The sequence below is a fragment of the Chrysemys picta genome, chromosome 19 (assembly GCF_011386835.1).
Source record: "Chrysemys picta bellii isolate R12L10 chromosome 19, ASM1138683v2, whole genome shotgun sequence".
In the NCBI taxonomy this organism is placed as follows: Eukaryota; Metazoa; Chordata; order Testudines; family Emydidae; genus Chrysemys; species Chrysemys picta.
Genome location: NC_088809.1, coordinates 5899391 through 5911134, shown reverse-complemented (window position 1 = coordinate 5911134; position 11744 = coordinate 5899391). Strand labels below are relative to the sequence as shown.

The window sequence follows — 11744 nt, the reverse complement described above, 5'->3', positions numbered from 1 at the left end:
CAATGGGCCTCAAATAGTAAAGGGTGGAGTTATATTAACCATGGAAAGAAAGCTTGGGAAATGGATAAGGCCACTAAACAATGTCTGCAAATAACCATTTGTTCTCATCAAAGGAAACAAACGTAACTATCTCCGCTGCATTTATCTTCCAAAGGTTCTGACCCATCAGTCAGCCTGGATACCTGGGCTGTTATTGCTACTAATAGAGCCGTGCGAATGACCAGGGGTTTGGGGGGGTCAGTGGTCAAACCAAAAAATAATATTTTTTTAATTGTTTCAGGTCGAGCTGAAATAAAAAAATTTCAACAAAATGAAAACGTTGAAAAAATTTAGTTTTGGGTTGAACAAAACATTTTGTTTCGATTTTGAAGGTCTTACAATGGTTTTAATCGTTTTTTAAATCAAATTGAGAGAAATTTCAACGTCATACATCTTTCTGAAATGAAAAGTTGCAACATTTCATTTTGGAAACGCCCAAATGAACCAGTACCAATTTTTTTTTTTTCAAATGAAACACTTGGCCAACATCGACCTAAGTTCACAAATGGATTCCGTTAACCCAACTCTGCAATTACGTTTTTTGTCAAAAAAAAAAAAAAAAAAAAGCATTAAAAATGTTGCCTAGCTCCAGCTCCAGTTTAGTTTTGCGTGAAAGATCAGCGAATCTGGCTATTGCGTGTGCATGATTATTATTGCTCATGGTATAAACGATGCATATCAGAATGACGATGCAACATAATTTACTTTACTGGTACCTTGTGCTCCCTGCCCCTCTCCCTCATTTGTTTTTCTCACCCACCTGTTACACTTTCTCATAACCTAGATTGGGGGCAATCTTCTTCCTATATGTCTGTACAGCACCTGGCACAATGGGGTGATCCTTAACTAGGGCCCCTGGCTGCCAGTGCCATGTAATAATAACTAATAAAGGCCCACATAAATCAGCGAGGAGATTTTGAATTTTCTGAGGCGTTTCATGATAACAAAGTTGTTTTTAATGTTCCTAAGTACAAATACTAAGACTAGCCACAGGCTAGTTATATGGTTTAACAGTAATTTGAAATTAATTTCTAATTAATGCGATTTAACAAAAAAAACTAAGTATCATCACATTAAAACCCAATCTATAAACAGGAGAAGAAATTAGTTTTTTTAAATTAGCGCTCGTAAAACATGAACTGGTAATGGCTCAAACCACAATATTTTTTTCTTTGTATAGTATCTAAGTGCTTTCCTGCAGGTAGTTACTATTGCTAGAAATGTAATGAAAACAATTTGCCAACAGCACACCGTCCCCATTATAGTAGCTGATTCACTGCTTGGCATGCATCTATAACCAATTTTAAAACAGATGTAGAATGCTAGAGTGATGGGAGGGCTGAACATAGGTCTGGATGCCAGGAACTCCTGGCTCCTAGATCTCTGCCCTGGGGCAAGTCACTTAATCTCTCTCCTCCATCTCCTCATGGGTAACCTGTGAAAAATGCTGGCTTGTGTCTACTTCCTCATTGTGTCATAAAATAACCAGAACACCTTGTGCAAATGAGACAATGGTATTTTCAATTTTGATCCAGGCATTGTACAAAATCATTAAAATACCTGCTTCTCTTTTCTCTGAAAATTCCACTTAGACGTTTTAAAAGAGAAGGCCTGTGTCCCTGAATTCCCCTCGCAAAGTCATTAATAACCCCAGGAAAAGATCCTGGACGTATAAAGGCCAATAGTTACATTACATTAATCTCGGTATTTCCCATGATATTTGATATTTGACGGATTAAGCCAATATGCTAAAAAGAAAAAAAAAAGTAAGTGAGCGCATTAACTTTCAGACAATCTGGGAAATGACTTTGGCAAGATTTAGCTGCAGTCTGAAGGTTCTGAGCCAGATTCTGACGGGTGACTGCAGCACCTGCAATGCCTAGCAGAAAACAGGTTCCCCTGATCCTGCTTCCTCCCCAAGTTGTGGAGGAAACGCCTCTGTGGGTATTCCATGGCGCAATCATGGAAGGGACTGGACCATGATGAAACTGAGCCTTTTCTGCTCCTTCACGTCCCTCACCTTTCTAAACAAACCACCCCTGAACTTTGGTTTACATGGAACTCCCTTATGCTGAAAGCCCAGCAGCTTAACCAATGAAGGGGGAAAGTCATTTCCCCACATATACAATTGCCTGGGGCATGCAACTGCTCCTTCAATTATTCCTACTCCTAGCATCACAGTGTTCAAGTGAGCTTTGTGTCGGGCTGGACCAATAGTGCCAACCCCAAACATACACACATCATAAGTCACCCGCCTTAAAATCATGAGAATGGCATAAAATTCATGCATTTTTTAAAAATCCAACAGGTTCTTTTTATTTGCCTGCTAGATTGCAAGCCTGTTAGATGCACTTGGGTCATATTTTCAAACTGTTCTGCACAAACCCGAGAGCTAGAAATGTGCTTTGATTTTTTTAATGAACGTTTAACCCCGGTATTCCAGGAGCTGGAGCTTCAAGACAAAGACGAACCATTCTGACACGCGTGTTAAAACCATGAGCGTTGGTGACACCGTAGCAGGTGAACACATTGATGTTGTCACTTTTGCAACGTGTGTGCCAGGAACTCAGCTGGGCTAGGCCCAATAAACCTGCACTAAGTGACTGTGCTTCGTGGTTGGTCAAAAGAGCCAACAGATCACCATATAACAGTGGCTGCTCCATGTGTCCCATGCCTGCAGCTGCACCAGACCTGCTTCCTGTCTAGTCCATCCTCCCCCTTTGCCTATTCTGCTCCAGCCTAGTCCCTGCCTGCCTCCTGGTTCTGACCACAGCTCAGGCTATCCCGTTTGGTTCTGTTCTAACATCTAGCTCCAACCATTGGCTTGCCTGGCTCTGCCCGCTGAGTCTACTCTGACCACTAGGTTGCACTGCCTACACCTTAGTATGTGCGCATGGCGATTTAGGGGAGGTTAGCCAACGTGAGCCAGTATTTATTACATTATCCCTCCATGTATGTCGAGGAGGGACCATTAGCATCATCGAATCGGACCTGCGTAATTCAGGTCATAAAATTCCACCCAGGAACGTGTGGCTGAACAAGAGCAAAGCTTTTAGAAAGATGTCCACAGTAGCTAACGAAGAAGCTTGAACCTGCTGGTGTGAAGCAATTCTTCCAGCCCAGAGCAGATGGGATGTACATTGCTTCCAAGATGCATCAAAGGGGAAAATAAACCCTATTGTCCTTAGTGCCTCATGGGATAGAAATGTCTTTGACCCCGGAGCTGGGCAGATTATTTCTTGCTGTGTCATACGGCTGCTGAGGCCAAGTGACTCTGCATGCGTTCACATGTGAGGAGCCGCAAGGAAAGCAGAGGAACTTCTGAGAGCATCTCAACAGGAAAGTCATGTTACTGTGGCCTTTTCTCAGCCCTTTCATCAAGAAATCCCTTCATCTCAAGAGGCATCGGGGATCCTTGCAGTATCAGGTCCTGTGTAAGACAAGACAGTGCTCAGACAAATGGAGGAGGGATTTCCTGACTAGGTAGTGTCCGAAGGTGAGATTTGAAGCATATGAGACAGATACTGGTAACTAGAGAGGCCAACTACAGCAAGGGCCGGGTTTGTTTTCAACACAGAGGAAGAGAATAATAGGGAGGCCAATTATTGTTGGTTATAAAACTGGGGCTATTACTACGTGCCATGTTTAGAGGGTTCCCTTAACCCCAGTGAGACCCGAGTCCATGTCAGAATCAATGGCAGACACTGGGCCTTTTACAGTGTGTGGCTGTATTTTCTCTGTGGAGATGAGTTGATCTTTGTCTGGCGCTGAGTGTGTGCAGAGAAAGCAGCATGGAGGGTTATGAACTGACTGACCGCTTTGCCATTGTGCTCACTGGCTTTTCTTCCCTTTCAGCTTTTCTTTCCTTGATACAGGTTTTAAAGTCCCATGTGCCCAAGAGATTAGCAACCTAGCGGGAAGGCAAGCCCTTGATTTGTGCGTAGTGCATGGTATGGCATTACCTGGATTTTGATGTCCAAAGGAAATGAACCCTGAGCGCCACCTTGCCACGCTGCTCAACACAGGAGGACAAAACATTCAGAGGTGAGATACTTGGAGTGAAGTTCTCCTTAGTGCAGCGGGAATGTTAATGCCAATATTGTTCTCTGGAAGATCCATGTACATACAAGGACGCTGAGAAAAAAACAGATAGGAAGAAAACATTGTGTTTCACTATGTACCTAGTTCACTCACCTTTATCTTGCTTTCCATACTCTCGTGTGACTAATAGAATCATAGACTATCAGGGTTGGAAGGGACCTCAGGGGATCATCTAGTCCAACCCACTGCTCAAAGCAATGCCAATCCCTAGACAGATTTTTGACCTAGATCCCTAAATGGCCCCCTCAAGGATTGAACTCACAACCCTGGGTTTAGCAGACCAATGCTCAAACCACTTGGGACAGGTAATGGGAAGTGCACCTAACTCATGGAGGTGCTTTTGAAAACCCCACTGGTAGAAAACAGCCAGCAGCAGTAATAATGCTCTGTAGCAGTTGTATAGTGAAAATTCCCCCCAGGCAGAGGGGCTTTTAAGATGTAAATCGCTAGCTAACAAAAGACATAAAATGAACTATTCTATAAATGATAAGACACTTCCTCTATATCTTCCCATCTCTCTGGGTGGCGTTTAGAATGTAAGCTCTTTCAGGCAGGGACTGTCTTTAGTTCTGTTTGTCCAGCGATCTGACATGCGGTTTGCTGTGTGCAAAATCCAGATCAGGGATGGTTCAAATTCAGGTTTCATTTCTTCCAGATAAACAATGTTTGTTAACAGATAAGCGAGGCAGGGAGTGAGCCAATGACTAGTGTACTGGACTGGGAGTCAGGAGATCTGCTGACTTGGCCACTGACCAAGTTTCTGATCTTGGTCAAGCCACTTCACCTCTCTGTGTTCCCCTGGCCTCATCCTTCCTCTGTTTAGCCTGTAAGCTGTTCAGAGCCGGGGGTGTCTCTCAGCAGGCCTTTGGACAGTCCCTATTACAAGGGGCCGCTAATCTCAGTGGGAGTTTGTAGGCATTTAAACACAAACAACAGCCACTACTGGGAGATGGAAGGGGGCCTTATCCCAGCTCTAGACTGGTGGCGTTTTGGGTTTGCTAAACCTCATGATGAAATGCCAGACCAGGGAAGCACTGGCATTTGCAAGAAGTGGGCATAAAAATGCAAGCCCTGGCACCAATTAAGCACTGCCTTGCTCCCTCTGTTACCCTCACCCCGCGGAGCAGGGAGGCGGGAGTCTGATCCTAGAGGAGGAAGGAAAGGAAACCTTGATCTTGGGAGTGGTAGGGCAGGACAGCTGGCAAACCCTGGCTCCCCTTGCAGCCTGAGTAGCTTTTTAAACACACTCCTTGGTATGGGGGTTCATGGAACAGACCCCTGCAGGAGGCCAGGGAGCACTTGCACCCCCTTGTCTAGCTGTGCTTGCAGCAGTATTAGCCATTTGCATTCTGGAGCCAGGGTTTGTCAGTGAGCTGGACTTGGGGCGCGGGATGGGCACATGGAGGGCACTCCTGTAGTCTCAGACCTACCCACTGGTATTGGATTCGCCTCAGAGTCTCCATCCCCTGCACACACTCTGCACCAGCCCAGCGCATTGCTGACAGCGGTGTCGCCCTGTGTTCACACTGCAGCGCCATGATCCGGAGCGAGTGTCTCGCCTTTGCTTTTAGACCCGCCAAGTTTGACTTGCGCCCTCTCTTTGCCTTGGGAGCGCGGCTAGCCGTGAAGCCTGGTTTGTAGAAAGGGGGGTTAATTTCCTTGAGCTCAGATAATTCACACCGAATAATCGATCCCATGAATTAAGCCTCTTGTTCTGCTCACACTGTCTCTAGGAGCGGGTCATTATTTCCTCACATGGATTTGTGGTTTGAAATTCGGATTGTTACATGGCTTGATCACGGGCGCTTCGCGAGTGCTTGATACCGACGCGTGCGATCTGCGCGGCTTCGCTTGGCCAGAGGTGCCATATGGATGACTTCTGTTCCCGGACTGGATGCGTGGGGCAAACACACCCGTGCGAGGAAATGTTTGTGGGAAGCGAATGCAAAAGGGGCTGGAGTGAAACCCAATCTAAAAATCCGGCAACGGGCACAGAGAAAGTTGCCCGGTATTTTCCTGGCACTTTTCAAATTCCCGTATTAACCATTATTAAAGTTGGGCCACAGAATCGGATGTCTGGCCGTTTGGAAAATGATTTCAGCGCGGCAGGGTCTGCGCACCCCTCTCCCCCGCATTCCCAGGATCTAGTTTGCTGACACGATTATTGGTGGAAATCAAATTGAAAGCGAATGTTATGCGCTTAGCCGGTCAGGGAACAGGGTGCTTTCTCTGACCTCTGACAACAAAGCAACGCAACTGGCATATCAAATGTTCCCGATCAATTCACAGAACGAGATCCACTGAGAGACTCGCCTAACGAAATCGTTACCGAACTGGTGAGCTTCAGAACTGAACCGAATTCATTGCTCAGCCCCGGGAATCCGAATTTCGGATCTATCCCCCTTACACTCAGGTGCTCGCCTTCCGTCTCCGCTAGAAGCGGATTTAAACTCTGAAATCAACAAGGGCAAAAGTAACTCGCTGGTACTTCTCCGCCGAAGCATGCATTTCAACCGGCCAAGGGCCATTTCCCCCACACTGTCTGAGGTTTTTGTTCAGTTTGCAACCTCTCCAGCCCTGTCCCGGGCTCCTGAGAAGTCCCTTGCACAAAGCTTGCCGGATTCCTCTCTGCGAAGTTAGCTAAATCCGGCAGATGTAGGTGGCTTCTCGGTGCCCTGTTGCTGCATCGAGTAGCCCGCTCTATACACGGTACAACTCCCAGCTCTATTCCTGTATCCCCCTCTCCCAGACCGGTCAAACAAACACACACAAATAGCTCGCTACGAGTTTTCCTGTGGGCTCCATATTTTCCCTATCAACTGTTTCAATCACCTGTGGATTGTATCCTCCGCGGGGGCACTGTGGTGCTTTTTGGTTTACACGGCTCCTTTCATTCTGTTGGAGAAAAGGAAAAGGGGAGCGGGCATATCCCAGAAAAAGGGAAAGACGGTGACTAAAGTGACCCTGGGAGGCAGCGATCACCCCGGAATCTAATTTACCTGCTTCTTTATTCTCCGTGGGAGCAGCCTGCCCATCTGGAACCGCTTCTGCCCACCCTCCGAATTAGAAAAAGGGGAGAGTTCAGATGCACCAGGTTCCGATTTTCCTGATTAGGAGGAGCAGGGAGAGAGGCCGCACTCGCTGGCTTTGTAGATCCCCGGCCGCGGAATGAGAGACCCACCCGGCACATAGGTATCTGTGTGAGCTATGTCCTTTGGGGGAGGTGAGCCCCAGGGTCTTTGCACCATGAACTCTGCTGGGGTTTGGGCTTGGCTTCAGAAGACAGGTGTGTTTAAAGGGCCGAGTGTGGGGGGTCTGTATCTGTAGGCACCAATTTTCAGGGGGTCTTTTACAAATGAATAATAAAGAGAATTGATCCCGGGCAGCCGGGCATCCAGCGGCTGCTTCCTGGCCAGCGATCGCATTTGTGTATTGCAAAAAAATGCTGGGAATGGTTGTTTGTTGTTTCTCGTTTCATTTCGCTCAAAACACGCCCCCACCCCCTTCCCCGGTCATTCATGAATTTGATCACATCCAAAAGATGCTTTCAGAAACTTCACCGCTTGTTAAGTCTCCTCTCCTGATACTTCCCATTCATTCTAGCGAGCTATCGGGCTTACATGATTGTGTGGGAGGGGTGGGGGGTCCCCTGCTGTTATTGTAACGATCCAGGTCAGACTGTTTTACAGTCTCAAATCCTCACTTTTAATCCCGAAAAGGAGGGGAGGGGAGAGCGCCCAACAGCACGGTTTTAGCAAATCGCGTCGTTTGTTAATCTCTTTTATTTAAACGATGGACTAGCAACAAATACAAGCTCTGGCTTTAGTGATTCTGGCACTAGATTGTAGATCAATTCCCAAGAGCAACTGGGGAGATTGTCCCGTGTCCTCTTTTCCCCCGAGAGGGCTTTTTCCCTACTCCAAACTCAGCGGTTCACGGGAACAATTCTTGAGACAATAATCTGTAGTTTACTTCTTTAACTTCTCGAAAAGAAAGGAATGCTAACAATCAAAGGGTTATTAGCCCCAGACAAGACACACTGTTGAGAAAAGTCTATGTCTCCAGGTCTACCTAGATCTCAAGAGCTGTATCTACTAGATAGAATAGTTCGTTTATGCATGTTGCTCTATTGATGAATACACATCGATCCAGCTCTCTGTATGATAACTACATAAACATAGTGGTCTACCTGGCGCCGTCCCTGTGTATGTGTGTAGAGGGGTGCACAGGCAGAAAAGACTGGCTACAGGGTGAAATGTACTATTCGGCTGTTCTTACTTATATAATAATTTGGAGCCGATGGTTCTTTTATCACTACTATTTTGTTGGAAGCCAGTGGGCGTTTTCTGTTTATTGTAACTTACACGCACAAGTAAGTTGCATGTTTGGATGTGTGTGTGTGTGATGGATGTGTGTCGCAAACCGGTGCCGTTGCTAAGGAACCGATGTCTAAACATTTATCCAAAGCACTCCATCAGACTCCCCAAATGACTCCACTTGTTTTCCCGCCCTGACTCCAACAAAATCTTGGTAATCGTTAGCGTCAGCAAAATCGTGTTTATGTCTGGGTGTAAATACATTGAGAGGAGCTGGTGTCAATGGAAGAAAAGAGGGTGAAACTGAATGTTTTAAAACGGGCTGTTTCTGTGCAGGTCTGGTGTCTCCACAAAATATACAGACTACACACAGATATCGGTGTGTACAAACGACACTGTATACACCTAGATTTTAATGAGCTATGGGCATAGGGTATATGTGGATAGGTTCACACGTGTATGGTTTAGGGCGAGGTTACTGCCTGAGTTTTGCCCAGATCCCATTAGAATAATGAAGTGAAGGGTAATGCCATTATCCCTTGTCTGATTATGCTGCACATCCCCGTGTCCTGGGATCTGACATACTTTTTCAAATGGAATTTTTAAACACTGGGATTGAAACGATTTTTAAATACCAGCTCCTATTTCACGCAGGGCTGGTCCCCCAGCCCCGAGCCTTGGGAGCATTTCGAAAAAGCTGCCATTGGAAATTCGTGTCTGTCCTTTTAAGGAAACGGAACAGGAGCCAGATCGGGGTGTGTGGCTGAGGGCCGGGTTTTTGACAGCCAGTGGGGAATAGATCGAATTGGCTTTTATACGTCAGTCTAGTTTCTGAAGTGTGAGCACAGCAAGGGTTAATGAAGTCTCAAAGCTGGAGTCCCATGGGGGAGGGGAGGAGACACACACTAAAAAGGGTTAATTTCGTCCCAACTCAGTGAAGACTTTTGTAATTGAAAATCAATCAACCTGCTGGACTGTTGAGAACAAGGTCAGAGCTCAATGATCAAAGCGTTAGAAAATAGTGGAGGTAAAAGGGGGGAGGGCTTTGTACAGGGTGGAAAAAAAATATCTCCTCTGACCATTACATCCACTCTGTCTACATGGCTAGATCTGGATACACACCGCCTCACACGCGCGCTTCAGGCCGGAAAGAATCCAGAGAATGTGCGTGGCTGTTGTAAAGGCAAATCTGAGTTTTGTACACACCGTGTGATTGGGGGAGATGGTGGGGGGGTGTCTTTCCCTTTGACTCCCGCCCTCACCGCCTTATAACACCCTAACGTAGCCTTGTTACTAACCAAGTGTTTCCTGGGGACATTTTTCCCCTCCAGGAATGGCAGAGAACTTCCCTCCAGAGGGTCAAGCATTGGTGCCCATCTCTGCTTGCGCCTTTAGACTTGTATGGTGCTGCTGGCTCTGTGTCCCTCTCTTCTCCTGCCCTTGTGTAGGCTCTCGCGTCTCTCCTGGCAGGATTTAGAGCCCTAACATATGAGCATGTCAGTAGTCATTGTTACTTCAAATCTAAGGTAAGCCAGACGTGATGTATAAATCTCGCATGGTAGTGCCCGAAATGCGGGCTGATAATGCCAACAATACTGCACCGTACATGTGAGGTTCCGAAGTTTTCTTTTCCCCGGGGGATAAGGTCTAAAGGAATAGGTTTACATGCAACTTTTCCTGACAAACAGTCTGGAAACTGTGTTTATACGTCGCTCCACTCTGGGTAAATAAAGTTCAGTGGAGTTTGCGTCTCTGTCTCCCCGCGTGTTGTTATTTTCCAGAAATCTGGATTACTGGAAATATTTTCTTTAAAGGCGGAGAGAAATCTAAACAGTCTGAAAAGCTTGGTGGGAAAATGGTCGTGGAAGTCGGCAAAGGGGCTAGAGACGCCGGATTAAAAACGTGAGGCGTTTTAAAGGGATTCCTCGCAGTTTTTCCCGAAAAGATGCTAAGAAAAGGTGGACGGGTCAATTTTCTATGTGGCCCTAAAATAGATCTCGAGGTAGGTCAGTGTGAAATCTCCGGCTGCTAACTGGGCGTGGATACGTTTATAAAAGCATATGGATTCGTATCTCGTAAGGTGTGTGTCAAACAGCGGTGTTTCTGGATGTCTCTTAGGGCGTAACTGACATAAAATAGAGAGTTAAACTCTAAAGGGAAAATAAAGAATATAGGTTCATGGCTGTAAGCAAAGGAGGGGGGATACGTACGTGTCAAAAGTGCATAGTTCACTATAGTATGTGCGTGCTTCTAACCGGCAGCACCCTTTCAACCCAGACTGTTCAGTGGTGGGGCTGCAGAAAGGACCCTGGAAGCTGCTGAGAGCATGAATCTCTTCCAGTCCACCTGCAAACTCGGGGCGGGGGGGGTGCTTCTGGTCGGAAGCAAATAGCCGGTGCTGCTGTTTAAATACCCGCCCCTTAAGGATGAGGAATCGCCCTTCCAGGATCTTGCCTTGATTGCTGGAGGGTGGCACATGAAGCCGTGTCCCTGCCGGTCCGAGGCCCAGAGCCCCCGCCTGACAGGCGGCAGGAGAAGCGGCTGGGGCAGGAGACCGAGCGCGCTCGGGGGGCCGGAGTGAAACTGGAATGTAAGGGTGGTAATTGGATTTCCAACTCCGTCGCCTCGGTAGGGATGGGAGGGGAGGGCGTTTGCCAGGCCAAGCGCTGCAGAGAAGGGAGGCGGCCCAGTGGGAAGGGGGCAGTTCTTGGAACACGTCAAGAGAGAAGAATAAGGGTGAGGGTGAACCCCAGGGTCTGGGATTTTGTAGACTGACTGTAAAGTGTGTGTGTGTGTGTAAATATGGATATAGTGTGTGTGTGTAGATATGGATATAGTGTTTGTGTGTGTGTGTGTGTGTAAATATGGATATATGGCAAAGGGTGTTTCTCATGGACACTTTCCACACTCATTCTTCCCTGGATCTAAATCTGATCCGAGTTACAACCGCTGTTGTCACCTCTTGAGGGAGAAAAAAACCAAACATGTATAGGCCACTCTGTCCCAACTTCTCTGGTCCCCATTAAGTTTGCCTTGACAGCATCTTCTGGGGTGGTTTTTCCTACCCTTTTGCCTTCCCTTCTTTCAGATGCCGCTGTATCTCTGCTCCCCCCGGCCCCTTTCTTTGATTGCTGTGGGCTAGACACTGACTTCCAGAACACCCTGGGCCCAGGGGCTATCCCCGGTGGGGTAGGAGGGTAACAACTTGTGCGCGGTCAAATCCTGGCCATGGCCAAGCTAAAAGGCGTGTTGTAGAGACAATCAACTTTACAACCAACCCTGGCCATT

At 46.9% G+C, this 11744-nt stretch overlaps 1 long non-coding RNA gene across 1 annotated transcript in view; it reads right to left on the bottom strand.

Moving 5' to 3' along the window:
• Positions 1–972: 972 nt before the first annotated feature.
• Positions 973–11744, bottom strand: part of LOC112058689 (uncharacterized) — an 18864-nt gene continuing 8092 nt past the window's right edge. The window contains exons 2-3 of the long non-coding RNA XR_002887826.3: positions 4002–4173; positions 973–3469 (exon numbers count right to left, since the gene is read on the bottom strand). This is a non-coding gene — a long non-coding RNA (uncharacterized LOC112058689). The remainder of the gene's footprint in view (positions 3470–4001; positions 4174–11744) is intronic.